We start from the raw sequence: 20,726 nt of genomic DNA, 5'->3' as shown, positions 1-20,726 counted from the left end.
GTGGAGTTCCTTAGTCATCTTCCCTCCTTTAAAGTTGATTTATAATTTTTGATAGACTATCTTTTAGGTCAATTTTATGTTCATAGCAAAACTGAGTGTAAAGTACAGTGTTCTATACACTTCTGCCCCCACACATGTGTGGCTTCCCCCCATTATCAATATCCCCCACTACAGTGCACATTTGTCACAACTGATAAACCAACATTAGCACATCGTAATAACCCAAAGTCATAGTTTACATTAGAGTTCACTCTTGGTGTTGTATATTCTGTGAAGTTTGGACAGATGAGTAATTACATGTATCCATCATTATTGCATTGTAAGAGTAGTTTCACTGTCCTATAAAACTTGTACACTTGACCTAATCATTCCTCTCTTTCTCTCAAACCCTGACAACCACTGTTTTTGTTATTTGTTTTTTTACTAACTTCATAGTTTTACCTTTTCCAGATGCCATGGAGTTGAAATTCAATAGTATATGTGATTGGCTTCTTTCACTTAGTAATAGAAATTGATGCCTTCATGTTTTCTTTTTTTTCACATCTTGATAGCTCATTTCTTTTTAGAATGAATAATATTCAATTGTCAGGATGTACTGTGGTTTGATTATTTATCCATTCATCTATTGAAAAACATTTTTGTTGTTCCCACGTTTTGGCAATTATGACTCAGTCATCTTCTTTTGTTAAATAAATAATAAAAAGATCTGTTTATATAACTTTAAACCACTGTAATTAAGTTTTTGTAAGATATAATTAATTTAGAAATGTGTGCTATTAAATAACACAAACTTTATATGTGTCAGAACTTAAAGGCTGCATTTTCAAATGTCAAGATTTCTATGTTGGTTAAAAATTAGATTAAAAGTATTTTGCTACATGAAAGTAGAAAATTCTCGTTTGTTCCAGAATATGAAATAAAAAAAGGAATTTCAAATGATTTTCATCAACTGATATCATACCCATAATATATACGATCTAGATAACAGTGGATATCCATGCTAGTATATCGGAAAATTTTGCTCAAAAATTTGTATATCCTCTTTCTCTAGAGCCTGGATCAGGTCCTGAAATAACTAATTCTCTGCCTTTACTTTCCTTCACCTCTGTACTTTATCTACCACAGACAGACTGATTTTCTTTACCGCTTTTGTCCCTGGAACCCAAATATGTGTTTTAAAAAAACTTTCACATGAAATGAGCAGAGAAATATCATGGTAGCTGAAAGGTGTTATGGGGCTGATGGCAGAAGAGGAGTAGTGCTTCAAAAAAAGGGCAAATGCTAAAACATGGATGTGAGTTTCATGCAAATTATGGTTATACGGTTGAAAGTAGAGGATTTTTCATGTGATAATTTGAATGTTCTCCATGATAATAGTTTCCTTGGTTGCCTTGTGACTTCAACTCTCTGATGGATTCAAGAAAACAAATAATTTTGTATTTGCCTTAAAAAAAAAAAAAACAAAACCCATTGTTAGCTTGAGAGCAAAATTCCTTGCAGTATTCTATATTCTATAACAAGACTTGCCCTTCACCAGACCAGGTAACTGAGTGCGGAGGAGATTTTAGATATCTGCTTAGACTTAGCCAAACTAGAATTTTGCAGAACAGTGGGCAGTTTCTCAGAATACTTGCTAGGGTTTGGGTCACTGACTTCCTGGGGCATTTGTTTTTGCAAACATATTAGCAAAGCAATGAGGGAGAAAAATGATGCTTCTATCAAAATAGCAGTAATCTGTCTTCACTAGCAAAGAGTTTCATCATTTGGTCTTTTCCAATCACACACACACACACACACACACACACAAGATTTTGGGGAAGAGAGAAATTCTCTCTCCAGATTGAGCCATTTGCTTTGAGGCATTTGCTTTCATATTTGAGCATCAAACAAGAGGCAATGATTGCATTCTACAACTTTGCCTCCACACACTATTGTTAGGTCACTTCATCTTTTATTATCCCACCATAATCTCTTATTCTCCACACCTTCACTATGCTATTAACCCCCAACCTAGTCTGTCTGGTTCCATTTTGTCCTTTATTGGATATCCTACAAGATATTGAACAACCAAAAATACTACTTTCATCATATTAATTTTCATTAAAAAAATCAAATCCACTTTACATGGTATAAAGATGCGAAAGAGTGGAAACAGAGGCATTTTAACTAATTAAACTGCATTTTTATTAGAAAATATTATAATGCCAAGATTATATTAGTTTATATTATTGACTGCTCATCCCCTGCTAGGTAAAATTCTAAGTTTGTTATCATAGTTTTTGACTCAATAATTCCCAGAAAACCTGTGTGATGTGAATATTATTGTTATCGCCTCTGTTTTACAGATAAGGAAATTAAAGAATATGCCCAAGGTCCAAAGCACACAAGATACCAAATTGGTTTTTGCTTCTCTAGAACTTATTTAACCAATAAAGTACTTCCTGAGTTGATAAACTTATTAAGAAATATTAATAAGTTGTAGATTGTGTGTCTAATCATTTAAAATTAAGAGGTGATAAAAGTTGCTTTTGCTCCATTTTGCTTCATTATAAAATCATAAATTTAAGAAAGTTTAGATCAATAATGATTTGATAGTTCCATCTGAGAACTTGAATTTTACATACTATGAACGCTTATCTTTCAAAGTCAAGGAGCAAGGTGGGTTCAATATTACTATCTATATGCTAATGGAAACCTGGTCCAGTTTTAAAAGTAAGTGGAACAGATAGGGGTTGTTATTCTACCTGGAAAGTGGTTTGGGGGGTAACTTTAATAGTCAAAATTTAACTCAATAAATGTTTATGGAATTCCTTGATAATAATAATAATAATAAACATATAATGGAGTTGCGGTTGTAGCTCAACAGGTTAAGGACCCAGCATTGTCTCTGTGAGGATGCAGGTTCAATCTCTGGCCTTATTCAATGGGTTAAGGATCCAGCATTGATGTAAGCTGCAGCGTAGGTCACAGATGAGTCTCAGATGTGGTGTTGCAGTGGCTGTAGTGCAGGCCTCAGCTGCAGCTCTGATTCAACCCCTGGCCAGGGAACCTCCATATGCCACAAGGTGCAGTTGTAGGAACGGAAATAAATAACATGCAAGATACACTTTTTAAGTGTCAGGTGCTATCTAATTACTATGTCTTTAATACTGGATGGGGCTTCTTAGAATATAATTATAGAAAGCTATTATTTTTCTATTCAAACTTTCCACTTATAAAGGGCTGAAATCGATGAATAATGAGTATTCTGTAAATCAGTACCATGTAGTGAATACCTGTGTTTATGCCACAATAGGAAAACCAATGACCTTTCTAGAGATTTGGATCTATGGAGACCACATGCAGGTGTACCTACCACATGGAGGGTACCTAACTGAATACAAGGACTCCTCTTGAGGAAGGAAGGTAAGTCTGGAGAACAATCCCATCTTGAGCTGCAAGACCCTTCCTCCAATCACTACTGAAAAATTCTCACAGTACTCTGCACAATACCCTGTATCTCATAGCCATTCAACTGATAAATAAATTCAGTTGATAAATAAAATTAGTCCTAGGATACGTGGTACAATTTAATTGCTAGTGTAATAATGAAAACTATAGTATTTAAACTATACTTGTTACAGAATAAATGGGTATAGTTACAGTCTGAAGTTCTAAGATAGGAGTGTTATTCCCAGTTCTATAACCAACTCTCAAATTACACTTGTGTAAGTAATTAACCTCTGTGTGACCAAGTTCTCTCATCTGTAAAACAGATACAATAATTATTATCGCTTACCCTGTGGGCATAGTGTGAGGATTAATGAGGTAAGTTCTAAAAGCTGGTTCCTTGAAAGGTATTTTATAACATCTTACTGTCCTAGGCTATTTGTTTTATTTTCATCATTTATATCCAACATCTTAATGTTTTACAAAATATTTTTTCTTTTAATTTTAAGTGGACCACTTATCACTAAGAGAGACCCGATAGTTCAGCAAGAGAAATGTGACAATAATAAATGAAATCTTAATATTTCTGTAGTGTTTAAATGTCTGTTTTAAATTGAACATTCATTCGGGTAGGTGATCTTTTCAAAATTTCAAAATTCTCCTTACTTTTTTGATCCAAGCTGCTATGATCAATCTAGGGAAGGGTTCCTCAACCCAAGTACCACTGGCATACTGAACATAGAATGATTTGTTTGGGGATGGTTCTGTTCTGTACATTGTAGAATGTTTAGCAGCATCCTTGGCCTTTACTCACTAGATGCCAGTAACAGTTCCCCACTGCTGACAGTCAAAAATGTCTCCATTTTTGACATTACCAATTGTCCCCTGCAGGGCAAAGTTACATACAGTTGAGAACCACTTCCCTAGAGGAATTAAATAGAGTGAACAGACCATCCAAACTGTGTGGTAAATCAATTAAAATGATACTAACACTGGGGGAAGACAGACACACACACACAACTAAGGGGGCCATATAGCCTAGTTTGTCTGGCACAGTTTTGATTTATACTTAATGATCCATACTATCCTTTGTATATTTTTACTTTGTATATCAAAGTATACTTTGATTATACTTAATATCCTAGCATTTGTTCTAGATTTTCAAGTCTGTAACAGAGGACCATTATTAATCCCTGTAATCAAATCTATGTGTAGTAAAGAGAAGTTTTACCTTAAGATTTTTGAAAAATGCACCCCATTACTTTTTCCCTCTCCCCTTTCCTGAGTCATGGAACTCATGCTTTCTTCCAGAGCCAGGGTGCTGAGCAGTGTGGAGAGGAAACGCTCACTGCCAATCACCCTGCTGGATGTGACAGAGAGCTAGGATCATGCTCTCTGCCCTGCCAGGCCCTCAATGTACCATCCAGTCACATTTTGGCTGCTGCATGGAGCCTCCAAAGGGCCAGTCATTTGGAACTAGAGGGGAGGTAGGAACTTATAGATTGGCTGTACAGGAAATCTATGCAGAACATCGAGACTAAGGGGTCTTACTTAGAACATATATTCTTGCTGTGGTTATTTTAAAATTTATTGTCGAGTGGAAACTGGTAAAAATTAATTTATTCGAAAATTTGATTCTTTGAATGTTTACAATAAATTATATTAATGCAAATGAGTGTATAAAAATAAAGTAGATATTTAAGGGAAATTTAAATCTTTAATTGATGCATTATACCAAAATGTTTGCTGCCTTTTATGATACCATTAATATGAAGGATATATATTGATATCAATGATCACATGAAAATCAGCAAATTATCTAAAGAAACATCAATAAAGTGTGCCCCAGGGTGATCACTGCAATTGCAGAAAGTGCATTTACATATAATTCTTTGAATTTGAATTTTTGTTTTAATCAAGCGACTGTTTTTCTAAATTACTTTTCACAATTTTCAATTGCAGATTTTCCTATGCTTGTAGAAAATATGACATGAACTTTTAAAGTTTTGACTCCTGTAAGAATTTCAGTTAATGTATATGATTAGTTTACATAAAGTTGATTTTATATGAACAGATGCTTCCAACAGACAGTTTCAATCTTTAAAGAGTGAGTATTTCACTTAATGCATGGGAAAAAAAGTGAAGTCAAGTTATGTCTGTCTTCTGATTTTGTTCTTTTCTTTCAATAGTGTGTTAGCTAGTATGGGTTTTCTGCCTTTCTATACAAAGTTCAGAACCAGTTTGTTGATATCCACCGTATAAGATGTTGTTTTTTTATTGTGATTTCTTGAATCTATAGATCAGTATGGGAAGAAAAGACTTCTTGACAATATTAAGTCTTTGTAACCATATACCTACAATATTTTCCCATTTTAGAGTTCATTTCTCTGAGTAGAACTTTATAGTTTTTCTCATTAGTTCTTGTATATATTCTGTTAGAGTCACACCTCAGTAACTCATTCTGTGGGTACTAGTGTTATGGTTGTTGGTCTTTTTTTTGGGGGGGGGTTTGTTGGTTTTTGTCTGAGTCTGCACCCATAGCATACGGAGGTTCCCAAGCTAGAGGTCAAATCAGAGCTGTAGCCTCTTGCCTACGCCACAGCCACACAGGATCTGAGCTGCATCCACAACCTGCAGTACAGGTAATGGCACTACTAGATCCTTAACCCACTGAGCGAGCCCAGGGTTCAAACCTGTGTCCTCATGGATACTAGTCAGATTCGTTTAACCTGAGTTGCAACAGGAACTCCATGTTACTGTGTTTTTAATTTCAAATTCCAATTTTACATTGCTGGTATATGGGAAATAAATTCACTTTCATGTGTGAACCTTGCATTTTGCAACCTGGCTATCATTACATTTTACTTCCAGTAGTTTTATTATTACTATTATTATTGATTATTTGGGATTTTCTACATGTCATCTGTTAAGATCAGGAATAAGACAAAGAAGAGACACTTTTGTCTTGTCCTGATCTTAACAGGAAACAACCAGTTCCTTAACATTATGTAAAATCTTAGCTGTGGATTATTTTGCAGATCTTTTTTCTTTTTTTTATCCAGTTGAAGAGGTCCCCCTCTATTGCTGATTTGCCAAAATTTATTATCACTGGTAAGTGTTGGATTTTTCATGTTTTCTCTGCATCTAGTGATATGATCACATCTTTTTTTTTTTTTTTAGGGCTGTAGGTACAGTATATGGAAGTTCTCAGGCTAGGGGTCTAATTGGAGCTGCAGCTGCTACCCTGTGCCTCAGCTATAGGAACACAGCATCCAAGCCTCATCAGTGACCTATACCACAGCTCATGGCAACACCGGATCCTTAACCCACTGAGCGGGGCCAGGGATTGAACCCACATCCTCATGGATACTATTCAGGTTCATTATGGCTGAGCCACAATGGGAACTCCAGATCATAACATTTTTATTCTTTAGCTGCTAGTGTGATGAATTTTATTCATAGGTTTTAGAGTGTTGAAATAGTGTTATATACTTGAAATAAATTCTAGTTATCATGTATAATTAGTTCATACATTTTTGGATTTAATTTGCTAATATTTCACTGAGGACATTTACAGCAATGTTCATGAGTGACATTGGTTTACAGTTTGCATTTTATATAATATCTTTATCTGGTTCGGAATTAGGGTGATGCTAACTTATACAATGAGTTACGAAATAGTCCCTCTGCTTCTATTTTCTGAAAGAGCTTGGAGAAACAATTTAATTTATTCCTTAAATATGTGGTAGAATTCATTTGTAAACCCATCTTTGTCTGGTGCTTTTTGTTTTTTAGCTGATGATATTAGCTGTTTGGGAAAAAATAGATTTATTTTTTATACAAAATATGACTACAGTGTTTCATAATCTAAATATATATACATGTGTGTATGTTTTAATACAATGTATTCTGTCATCAGTAAATTAATATCCAGAGAAACAACGTATTAAAGATTACAATTTCACATTGTACTTTCTCTATTTGAACAAAGTATTTCTTTAAATCTCCCACACAAAATCCATAGATCTTGTTTTCAGCAGAGACAGTGCTTACCTAATAGACATAAATGAAGATAAAACAAAAAGCAATGCTTATATCTGGAAATTCCTACCTGAATTATAATTGCGACTCTTAAAACATTGTAAGTTATTTCAATAATACACATGTGGTCTAATGAATTTACTATTTCACCAAGAGAAATGGTTTTGTATAGTCCCAAGCTAGATAGTGATGCTGTCAGCTAGAGATGCCTGGGTGAACCCACCTGGGCTCATATTCATGATACACTACCCCCACAGACCACCAGAGCCCACATCATGGCTGGACTAGCTGTTATTGTGACTACAAGGTTCACCATAGCAACAACCATCGGCGAACTATGAAAAATCAAGGTTCATTACAAGTCATGAATTTGTATGTCCAAGGGTCAAACAGAGAGGTCTTGGGTAGAGAGAGAGAGAGCCTGGACCAAGGGCTCTGCCTTTGTTAGGGTTGAGGTAGGGGTACCTAGGGTTTCTGGGGTTCACTGTTCACTGGTGAATGTAACATAAGAGAAGGAATTAACATTCAGGAAGGGCAAAACAAGTAATCAGTTATCTAGGTCACCCAGGGTTTCTAAAAGGGGAACTTCATGGGTGGGACAGCTGGCTCTTTGTCTAGTTGTATAGCTGGCAGTGTCTTTATTCAAGATAGGTGTCTCTGAAGTGGGCACCTAAAGGCATTGAAGAACTTAAGGTCAAGCTCTTGCATTATAATCAAAAGAGCTATTTGTCAGATACTTTCCACTAAGGAAATTAAAAATATTTTATCTAGACTGCAACTGCTTTAAAGCATTTGAAATGATTACTGAAAATCTTGTCATTTTGTATGGTATTCTTTTCATTAGTGTCACATATTTCTTTTATTTTCAAATTTCTAACCACCAGATCAATAAACATAAGTATCACTTTTATTTTTAGGTTTTCCCATTGTCTTAATCAGTTCAGGCTGCTTTAACAAAGTACCATAGATTGGACAGTTTATAAACAACAGAAATGTGTTTCTCACAGTTTTGGAGACTGGAAGTTCAAAATCACGATGCCAGCATGGCTGAGTTCAGGTGATAGTCTTCTTCTGGGTCTTTCTGGGGTTCCTTTTGTAAGGGAACTAATCTTTTTCATGAGGGCTCCACCCTATCACACCTGTGATTAGAATTTCAACATAATGAACTGGACGGGGGAAGCATAAACATTCAGTCCAAAACACTCATATTCTATATTTTCAAATTGAACATATTTGCCCTGTAAAAATATTTTCCCTCTTAACTGAGAGAAATTCATGAATAAAAATGTAGGATATGCAATAATTTTTGTTTAAGCAGCTTGCTCTGCAGAAGTGATATGCAAAGGTGACCTTTTAGCTCGTCATATTTTTCTAAGTGGTTGTGTGTTACTATAATAGTCATTTTACATGTAACAATTACTGTGAAGTAATCCTTTTCTGCATTTTAATTTGGAAAATTTAAGCTGTAGTATTATGTATTCATTTTTTTCCACATTTGGGGTAAAGCAAAGGTAACCTGATGTAAAGGTTGGCAATATTAAGATCCTATTTTATTTGGATATGATAAAACTGAGAAAAGTGGCAGAGAATAATTATTATTGATGCACTAGGCAAACAGCTTCCTAATTTGTATACTGCGCAAGGACAATTGTAAAGGAAATTCTAATCAGAGGCTAGAGGATGTGGAAATACCTCTTGTTGAGTGATGCATGTCAGGTAAAAGAAATTGGAGCAAATTAGAGCAAAGAGGAAAATTAGTGTCACATAATGTTACAGAGGCAAGAAGGGGAGTGGTAGTAAGGAGTTGTTTTTCTTTCCTTAGTGAAAGCAATGTTTTTCCATTGTAAGGCAATTGTAGCATTTTAAACTGGGAGATTGGTATATTTATGTAAAATGAAAATTCAAATGTAATGTAAACGGATAATGAATATGAGTAAGACCAGAATGAATCTGTGCATATCAATTAGGCTTTTATGGGGCTACAGGTATGATACGAGGCAAGATGATAATTTTGTTTAGGATTGTGATGACTCAAATGGAAAAAAGAGGAGCTTAAAAGATATTTAGAGTACTAGGATGGCAGGGTGTCACAATGAAGAATTAATATGTGGAAGAAGAGAGGCAACAGTGCAGAGAATGAATCCTAGGATTCTGATTAAAATGACTCAAGTCAACCAGAATAGGATAGAAGGCGGCCAGGTTTGTTGAAGTTTATCAGAGATTGTAAGGTCTTGGGAAATATTTAATGTTTTTCACATAATAAGTTGGATATAGAGGATGGAGAGCTTGGAGAAGTTTGAAGATAACTAACTGTGGTTCATGTATGTGTAAGTGGTCATCAGAGTTCAGAGTCATGGACACACGTACCATCATCTACAAGGAGAAGAGAGAATGAAAAGAGGCAGACTGCTGTTAAACCTTCAGGGACATGAACATGAATCTGGAAGATGAAATATCCCTACAGAGGAAACTGAAAAGGAGGACAAAAAGAAGCAAGAAGGGAAGAAGAGAAGATCCTGCCATGGCTCAGCGGTAACTAACCTGATTATTCTCCATGAGGACGTGGGTTCAATCCTTGGCCTTGCTCAGTGGTTTAAGAATCAGGTGTTGCCCTGAGCTGTGGTGTTAGGTCACAGGTGCAGCTCAAATCCCATGTTGCTGTTGCTATGGTGTAGGCCAGCAGCTACAGCTCTGATTCAACTCCTAGCCTGAGAACTTTCAAATGCTCTAGGTCCAGCCCTAAAAAGAAAAAAAAAAAAAAAAAGAGGGAGGAGGAAAAACCAGGTGAATGCAGCAGCTAAGTGTGTCAAATAATGTTGAAAACTATAACAGGAATCAAATAAAATTTCACAGGATTTTTCAATTTGAACATAATTGCTAACTTTAGGGAGCTGTTTTATGAGACTTATTGAGGTTAAATCCAGATTGCCATGGGCAGATTCACAAGGAGGAGGCTAAACACGAAGAGGAAGAGATTGGAGGGAATGTAGGGTAATGGCATCATTAAGAAAATATTTTTTTCATGAACCACCCAAAGCATTATATTAGTCTATTAAAATTATCTTAAAGTTCAGTTTAATCTTTATCCTATTAGAAATACTGCAGAGGGCTCAGGTCAGTGAAATTATTTTCATTTGATGTCATTATCACTTGATATTAAAATGTGCTATATTTGAAACCAGATATACAACTGCATACTTACTAGAAAATTTATAGAATTCTGTGAACTGTATCTGCAACAATTCATGCTTCATAATTATATCATATGTAACATCAGTAACTTGATCATACTATGTATGTTTATCTTCTATATGTATCAAGGGGATTATACATATTTACATATAATGAAACATTATGTTGATTACATAAGTAAAAATACCTTTTATTTCAAATTTAAAAAGTACTTTTTTAAAACTAAAAGAAAAATAAACGCATTCCTTATGCATTTAAACTCTTTAAATTATCCACTGAATTTAATGCTTATTAGTTTATAATACATTGTAATCTGAAATGAAAGTTACATTTACATATAAGCTGATTATTATTTCACTACACTCTGATCTTCGTCAATATCCAAAGAGTACTATCAGTATCAAACCATTAACCAGTATGACATTGTGGCCTAGACACTTAGTTGCTTATGTTCCCTTTCCAAAAAGCACAGTGCCTAAGGAAAAAAAAATTATACAGGTGAGGTGCATGTTTTAGAGGCAAAATTGTAGAATGAAAATAGGATTTTCAAAGAAAAAGAGGACAATGTAGGACATTTATAAAATTTTTGAATGCTAGAATGAAAATAATTTCTTCTGCTAAAATTAATAGGAATGATCTACTTCTATGCTTACCAGGAAAAGAAATATCTCTTAGAGAAAAAGCAAAGCACAATTAAGAAAATGAGGCTTTACTTGATTGTTAGCTATACCTTAGGGTTGAATGGCTATGCTGGAAAGGACAATGGCATCTAGGATTGACATGTGAGGAGTCAGTTTAGTTCCTAACCTTAAACTCTACAGTTTAGGAACTAAATGCCAATGCTTTGGGCTTATGAATCTTTAGATTCTGGCAGAATAAAAAATTTGAATTAAGACAATGGACAGCTGCTTATACTGGCAATAGGTTTGCTTCAATACTTCTGAGTTTCCTGTTCTATGTGAAATCAGAAATGGATTTAAAAATAGAATATATTATATATAAAGGAAGCATAGAAAAATCCTCATATTAGGTGGCATTCAGATGTCCTCACTTCCTTCTATACCTTTACATGTGTTTCTTTTTCTCCTTAGCAACACAGCCTGCCTTTTGATCATTTCATTTGTCAGACACTTGTACCACTTTACTCTTCTTGTAGTGATTGATGTCTAGCCATTTATTGGCTATAGTAGGGGTTAGCAACAGCATAACAGTGTCCAATATCCCAAGTTAAAACTGTTAGATTTTGAGATTCTGAGGTATTAAGCCCCTCAAAACAAAACAAGAAAATAGAACTCATATTCTCCTTTTTGTTCTGGTTCTGTCTAGAACTACGCTGTGAATATGTCTACTGTATCAACAAGTCCTACTTGAAGTCACTGTGGAATCTCCAAATAGTACTTATATGTATTGTAAGTATTTCATCATACTTTTGTATCTGTTGCACTTTAAAACAGAAATATGAAATCATTCCAAAGAAAGTGGATGGGATATATCATGTCCTCAGACACTGATAATGGCAGACACAAATTTTTAGGTAACTTCAAGATGGTATAGTTACGATCTTTTTAGCTTAGAGAAGCTACAGATTACTTCGAACAAAAATGAAAAGCAAACCCTTCATAGACCACTGTAGCTGTGAAATCCTTGAGAGACTCTCAATATCTATACCTGGAGAATTGGGTATAGGAATTCCATGAAGCAGAAGTGTGTGCACAGATGCTGTGGCAGAGACTACAAGTTGCCTAAGAAATACCCCATTCTCCTCTTCTTTAAAAATGCATCTCCAGGGCTCCATTTATTTCAGACAGACAAATGGCAAAATTAACGGCTTTTTTTCCCAGCGTCCATTGCAGCTAGGAGGAGTCTTATTGTAACATTATTTAAATATTCTCTGACTCAGCTGAGAGAGCACTATTTTTATGATCTCTCTTATTTTCTGCCAAGTATATAGACAATTATCTTATGAAGAAGCAGTCTTGAGTTTGAGTCTTATGTCGCTCAAGATAGTGGACAGTTAAAAGATTTAGTTACTCATGGGCATAGAGCTACCACCCTGACCTTGTATTCTTCTCTCTGATTTGTGTGTGTATGTATGACAGAGAAAAGCAAACTTCTGCTTCACAAAAACATTCTTTTTATTATTTTTCACTTTTATACTGCCAACTCAAGCCTAATTGATTCAATTTCTACTTAGACATGTACAGATTGAAGTAAAGTCATTCTGGCGAGAAAAAAAAAAAAAAAAAGAAAGAAATGGCACAGTCCACCAACAGCGTACAGAGTGTAAAGTGTAGGAAAAAGGATGGACATGTGTTTCTCACTGGCAGCTGCTGACCTGTATTATTAAAACCAGTATAGCAACTTTTAAAAAAGACATTTTATGCAGTCAAATGCAATGTATTTTCTTCAGTCACCTTTGCAACTTCTAATGTTAATTTGGTTCATCTAAGCTCTGAAGGCATTTTAGTGTCAGACATTTAAGAGCATAATAAGTAGTCAATTAAATCTGAATAAAGTCTGCATAAAGGAAAAAATATCAAAGTGGTTACAAAAGAATAACAATAGATAGTGGAATCTTTAATGGAAGCTTATCTCCATCCCATCACACACAGTCATGGAGACAACAAATTTTGAGGGACTATTTCTTTAAGCTAAGCAGGTCCACCTGTGAGAAGAGAAGTACATCTTCCTCAGATTTGGAGCGGGGATGGTAACCATAGTTAATAACAGTAAGAAATAAAATGAAAGAATTGCAGGCTGTGGTCAGAACTAAAATTCTCAAGTGTAAATTTTTAGAAGTGATGAGAATGAGAAATGCATATGCACATGATGGTTTGAGAAATACTGTTTACATATCAGGTTTAGTGAGCTCAGGTATGTCTGGTTTCTAATACCAAATGGCTACTCAGAGCCATGGCCACTCTTTCCAAAGTGATTTCTAAGGTTCACAGACTTACTGGGCAGACTGTCATTTGAGAACAATGAAATAGTGTGTTAAAGGTACTAAACATGCAGTGGGATAAATCTATTAATGTTTTTTCCCTTAAGATCTAAAGGGTCATAGGAGGATCAGAGGCTAATGGAGAGAGGATAGTAAGGAACATGACATTGTCAATGGAAAGCCCATTTCAGATTCTGTAGGAAATCAGAAAAATACAATTCTCAGTGGCTATGGATGAGGTTACCTCTTTAATTCTAAATATCCAAATATCTGTTTCTGGTGAACATATTATTATTCCCAATAGTAAAGGTGATAAAATGAAAATTCACACTGGGACAGTCCTCAAAGACACTTTTCAAATTGATTGTCCAAATTGGCTCAAAAATTGGTCAGGGATTCTATTTCATTCTTAACATCAAAACCTATATCTCAATCAAATGTAATTTACCAAAGTCCTTTCTATGGGATTCTGAGAATTCATTCATGCATTCTCCCATTAGGTTAAGCTTATCATATTAGATGAATTTCAAATGGAATCAAAGCTAGCTTTTTGTTAAGTGTATTGAAACTAACAATTTTCTCATTTTCAAGGATAGATGGTGTATTTTATTTATGAGGATTTAAGGTGCATTTATAATATACCTTGTATATAAATGATACAAATATAGTATTTAATATATAATATATTTAATACATATAAAATATAATATTTGATATATAAAATATAGACTGTCTTATAATTTCAATTATATTACATTGAAACTTAAATTTTACCTTCATTTTTCATCAAATATTCAATCTGTTTTTCTACATATCTAGGCTGTTGCTTTCTAACACTATTTATTTCCTTGTTAATTAAATAGACTATTTCTGGTACATTGTTAACACTTTTTCTGCTTAATGAAATTCTGTCACATACGTATCAAATCATTCTAATTTCAAATACACATGCATCATTAAAATATTGTGCTCATATATGAAATTATGATGAAAGTTTTCCATTTTAGGGCATATATTCTAGGAGACTTAAACTCACCAACAATGTGGTGGACATAATTAATGGTGAGGGAAATTAGAGATCTGGATTAATGTAAAGTGTATTATAATACTAAATTATTAAAGTGACAGTCTTCCAAAATATAGTTTATAAAAAACAATAAATATTTGCATATGAATTTCCCTCAAGTAAACTAATGCACAAATTTATGCTTAAATCAATGGCAGGTTTTAATAAATATTGCTGATAATATTTATTCATTCTTCTTTTCAGCTACTCCCAAGGCATATGGAAGTTTCCAGGCCATGGATCCAATCTGAGCCAGAGCTATGACCTATACCACAGCTGTAGTAACAATGAATCCTTAACACAGTGCATTGAGCCAGGATTCCAACCAGTGCCTCCACAGAGACAAGCTGGATCATTTACCTTCTGAGTCATAGCAGGGACTCTGACATTATTTTAAATATGATGAAGATTTTGGAGAGTTTCATAAAGAGAAATAAGCTGTTTTTCTTAGATATACACTGTAATTTCTTCCAAATATGCATTGTCTGAATGTTACTTCTGTATGTTTAAACTGATAAAAACAGAGAAGTTGAAGAGAGAAACAGTGGGCAGAAAATGGTAGACTTCTATAAATGTAGATTAGAGTAGCTATGAGGCCTCATAAGAATTGTTCTAGGTATGCTATATTCTAATTATTATAGTCAGAGCTCCTGATGTGCTACAGTAAAGGAAACACATTTTCAGTACTTATCAGTTTTTTTTTTCAGGAAGTGAAGTCTCTAATGTGCATTATCCCCATGTTGACTGTTGAGGCATCCTTCTCAGGAATGTGTCCACAGCAGGCTCTTCTCACCTGGGAAGAAATCCAATTCAGTAGGTTCCCTTCAACTACCATCAATTCATATTAAAATTTTCAACACTTCTTACCTCTTTTTTCTCATTAAAACCAACAGAACTGAAGAACAGTTTCCCTAGGAGGAACAGAAAGAGGGCAAAAGAAAAAGTAAATAAAGGAAACAAGAAGATAAAGTAATTTGTGATTTTTCAGGCACAGAATCACATATAACTCTAAAATTGAAGACAGTATAGTATTTGCACCAATTAAGCAAATTGCAACAGGGGGAAAAATAGGCTAAAAATAAACTCAAGAATATATGACAATCTCAGTTATGAGACAAAATATAGTGATCAACTATGGGGATATAGTGAACACCCCTGAGAGAAAGGATGATATATAGGTAATAAATACAACTGATGTTGTCTATAGATTTCCTAATTTCTACACATTGTGCACAGACATGATGTTTCTATGAGTTAGTGGAGCTGGAGGCACTTTGCTATAGCAGAGAATCCCCACTAGCCTCTCCCCATAAGCCTCACACCCAAAGTTTCTACATTCTCTGGGTGACTGTGGGAGTGACCCATCATCAAATAGACCTGAATGCCAGGCAATCTGAGTTTAGTGATCCAGTTTTACAAAGAGCTGGGTAAAGTCAACTGCTGAACAAGAACTGTGTCTGTGGAGAGTTACATTAAAATAAATGAACACTATGAAAAACAGCAAGGTATTATTTAGGAATAGAAATCCGTGGAAAAATATAAGTAAATTCATGGGAATGATAACCATAAAATCATGCAAATGGTTGCTTATAGACTATAGGAGGGTAGGTCACCTCAATTTTTTAAAGAATGTAATTTAGTAAAATGTGATTGATTTGTATTATGTTCATGAATAATGAAATGTTATTTTCAAGAGAATTTTGTTACATTTAATATGATTTAGAATAGACTTTAAGAAATGCTTGTGCTTGCCTGGTAGCTATATAAGAAAATAAATTCCATGTTATTAGGCTAAAATATTATATCACAGTTTTAAATTTATAATAAATATATGACAAAATTGTACTACATCAGAAATTGGGGGGTAAAAGTAGTTAAGTGACATGTTAACTTTTTTATTGTAAAGAGTTGACCACTACACTGCACATTAGAGAGAAAAAGGAGAAAAGGAAAGTTAATTTAGCCATTTTGCCTATACTTTACAGGAATTGTCAAATATAAATCATTTGTAAGCCTCTTTTATATATACTTTCTGGTTGAGTTATTTTAGACAGACTGTAAATGAAAAAGTGTAACGATGCCTGTGAAAATCTGCCACCTGGTGGAGGTCATCTGGAACTACAACTACAAGAAATATAAGAATTACAAGAGCAAATGACTCCCCCTGCCCCATTCTGGATATTTTTATACATCCCCCCAAAGGTGAAAGTGGGAGATAGGAGAGGCTGTTTCTTTCTTTGTTTAAGTCACAAGCACTTAAACATTATTTTGGACAAATTTTACAATCTCCAAAGTGAATAATGTGAATATAATAATTTCTTAAAAAATAGTACATTCAATAAAGTGCTATGAACATATAATGTAGTGCAGTGCATTATATAAGAAACATAGGCTGTGCTAACAGAGGCCCAAAATAAATCTGAAAAGTTTCTATTACCATTTTTATCATTAATAGACTGTTTTAAGTATATATATTAAAAGATGTAACTACCAAATAATCACAATTGGAGTCCATTCCAGCTATCACTTAGTTCTCAAACATAGAAAAGGAAGACCTTTCTTAATAGACTATTGTATCCCATATCTCATGATACTTAAGTCTTTGCCTTCATCTTTTAAGTTTATTTGCACTGATAGAAGAACATCCAGATTGCTGATTTAGTTGTGTTCTTTCTCAGCTTTTCATAATAATATGGAATTTCATTTACACATTTTTTTCTGTTTCTTTTATTTAGTTCAAAAATGGAAAAAAGGTCATATAATGCGTTTCTTAAACTAAAAGTATATTTATTCATTGCATAGTGCTATATAGATAGCAAAAAGCACCATCTCTTACATCCAGTATTACTTATATGGATGAAATAGCTGAATAACAATGGTTTCATGCTCACAACAATAATCCAAACCCATTTGTAAGATTATGTAAATTAATAAGTAAAATAAAGAGAGATGTTCTATATATTTTAACCCAAAATAAAATTTCACAGCTTGTAAAATACCTTGATTTGGCTGTTTGGTGTGGGTATCTTGGTTCTAGAAAAACTCACTAATCCAAAGCAATGCTATATTAAAGATCCTAAATTCCGAAATTGAGACAATTGACATGTATAATGTAGAGAAAAAGAGGAGATAGCATTTTGCATTTTACAGCAAATGCACACAGGAAAAGGAGATACAGATCTATATTCCACAGGACCTGGGAAGTCTAATCTCTCTCTCAACCAAATCTCTTGATTTGGATTGGTGAGTACTTGAGTGAAGAGAATTCTCTTAACTCAGACTCATCTATAAAGGAAGAAAGGTTTAAAGACATTAATAGTCAACTGCTGGAAAGAATAAAAATAACAATGATGATAATGCATAATGCAATATAACAGGTTAAGATGAAAATAACAGTGATGATGTCCCATTAATAAATTTGGTTAGGAGAGAGAGGGATTTGTTATTGTAAAGGTCAATCAAGAGATAAGGGGTTTAGGCTGCCAGATCATCAGTTGATGGACTTCTCACAGTCAGGTTAAGACAGGTGCAGAAACAATGTATAGACAAGAAATCAAATAAAACTGTAATGCTTTCTTTGGATGTGAGTAAATATCTCTATGCCCTGCAATTGCAAAGAAAAAGCCAACTATAGCAAAAAAAAAAAAAAAAAAAAAAAAAAAGAAAAGTTAGAGAACTGGCTATTAGAAGTAATATCTTTAAACAGAGAATGAATCTTTGAACAAAAACCTAAGTATAGAAGACTAGAAAATGTTACTTTTCACAGTGATGCCATTAATCTATTTAAAATGGTACAGTAAAAGCAGAAAATTATGGGCTATCCAAGTCTAGACAATCAAAATTGCATGCTGTCACCACTGTGTGCTACACTCTTTGCTGGTTTTCTACCAACACACACTCACTAGATCCATCCTTGATGACATATTAATTTGTTGCTACAGATTTAGGAATTTCTTATTGATCCACACTTACTGAGCTTACTACTACAATAAGCTGATTTATTTGGTTAAATTAATCTCTTAATTAGTTTCTGATTTGAAAACAAAATCCAATACTTTTACCCTTTTTATGACCATTTTCATTCTCACCATAGTTCTTAATATACTTTTCATTTTATACAGTAATAATTTAATTGAATACAAACATGTACTAACTTATAAATCCAATTTTTGTCAGTATTCAAATGAGCTTTCAGTCTTTGAGATGGATTTGTGAGTATCTGTAAGTGCAAACAAGTTTGTTTGCTTTCTGAATGTAGAAATAGGAAAGTACTGTTCCATATAATAACCAACATCATCACCTCCAACATGGAAATCAGTGACTCTCCTGATTGATTAGGATCTAAGTTCTGTGATCTCCTAAATACAGGAGAACTTCATCCAAATCATATTCTTTTATCTTTCTTCATAGCTATGTCACAGGTATCATCTTCCACAAGTATTCTAGTAAAGAAGCTTTTAATTTGAGTGTATGATCTTTCCAACTCTCCTCCATCTTTTTATTTAGTGGTTTGTCTCTGCCTCCTTATTGTAAAATTCAGATCCTCACCAATGTATCATTTTCAAAGACTGTTAACTTTACATCATAAATTCTTGACAGGACCAATGTAGATTCTTTGTTAGTCATGTGAACAATGTCCATGAAAATAATCTGGGATTTTCATGTCTTTGATTTACCACTATTATCTCCCAAGTCAGTCTTAAGAATGGTCACATTGAGGCAGTTGTTTAAACTGTCACAACTTTTCATGCTTCAGACATGAACTCTGAGTTGGAGACTACCTAATAAGCCATCAAACTCTACAATACTCTTTTGCTCAAAATGTTTCACAAATGAAGTTAACATGCCTAGAAAGCTATGTTCATCACACTTGCATTTTTTCCTACGTGAACAAACATAAGAGCTGCTCCATCACTATTCCTTGTATATCCCTTTTCCCCAGACCAACCAATCTTACCCCATGAATTTCAAGTCATCAACAGTCAGCAGTTTCTTTATTATATGCTCCATTATTTGCGGGATTACTTCATTATTATTTTTAATCAATGTTAATTATATTAATACTATGAGCAGTAATCAGAACAGAGTGTATTTGTCTAATACCCCTATGGAAGGAACTCTTCAATTATTTGTAGATCAAGTTAGGCCTGGGGCTTTGGAACTTTTCTTTAATTCAGAGATGAAATAAACCCCTTCTGGCTCACTTTGCTTAGTAAAAGTTTTTTTTAATTTTCTTTAATTTTATTTGAAACCTCTGTCCTCTGAAAGAATCATCACTACCAACTCTGTGCCTAATTATGAACATGAATCATACTCTGAAAGCTTTTGTACAATCTGGACTTTCTTTATGTAATGCATTAAGTTTTTAAAATGTGCATTATAATTATACCTTTGCTTATTATATGGCCATTCAGCTTGGGTTTTTGTATAATTCTTATTTCTCTATTGATTTTTCTTCCAGTTTTATTGATGCATAATTGACATATGACCCTGTATAAGTTTAAGGTAAAGAGCATAATGATTTGACTTACATGCACCATGAAATGATTATCACAGTATCTTTAGTAAAATCCATCATCTCATATAGATAGAAAATAAAGAGATTAAAAAGAGTTTTCCCTGGGATGAGAATTATTGGGATTTATTCTCTTAGAGACTTTCATATATAATATACAGCAGTATTAATCAATATTTATCATGTTGTATATTATATCTCTAGTACTTACTTATAACTGGAAGTTTGTATCTTTGACCACCTTCACTCAACACCACCTCTCCCCACACCCCTGGATCTTGTAACTACAAATCCAATCTCTTTTTCTATGATTTTGGTTGCTTATTTGTGAAGTATAAGTGATTAGTTCCTGTTACCTAACATAATGATTCAGTATTTCTATACATTTCAAAATGACCACCAGGATAAGATTTGCTACAACATATCACCATACAAAGATATCACATGGTCACTGACTACATTCTCCACACTGTATTTTTCATGCCTGTGATCAGTTTATTTTGCAACTGGAGTTTATATCTTTTAAATCTCTCTCACCTACT

At 33.9% G+C, this 20,726-nt stretch overlaps 1 long non-coding RNA gene across 4 annotated transcripts in view; it reads right to left on the bottom strand.

Moving 5' to 3' along the window:
- Positions 1-525: 525 nt before the first annotated feature.
- LOC106504727 (uncharacterized) overlaps positions 526-20,726 on the bottom strand; it is a 394,910-nt gene continuing 374,709 nt past the window's right edge. For 3 of the 4 annotated variants that reach the window (XR_014812981.1, XR_014812983.1, XR_014812980.1), the window contains 4 exons: positions 15,537-15,580; positions 15,357-15,462; positions 10,012-10,209; positions 6,951-8,609 (listed from right to left, as the gene is read on the bottom strand). This is a non-coding gene — a long non-coding RNA (uncharacterized LOC106504727). Of the gene's footprint in view, positions 1,445-6,950; positions 8,610-10,011; positions 10,210-15,356; positions 15,463-15,536; positions 15,581-20,726 lie in introns of those variants that run through there. The other variant, XR_014812982.1, reaches the window with a different exon arrangement.

This window comes from Sus scrofa, chromosome 8 (genome assembly GCF_054392235.1).
Source record: "Sus scrofa isolate SSC_HxYL_T2T_F1_AM1 chromosome 8, Sscrofa_HxYL_maternal_Yorkshire_Landrace_v2.0, whole genome shotgun sequence".
NCBI lineage: Eukaryota > Metazoa > Chordata > Mammalia > Artiodactyla > Suidae > Sus > Sus scrofa.
Note: the sequence above shows the minus strand (reverse complement) of the source record. Positions and strands in the feature narration are given on the sequence as shown.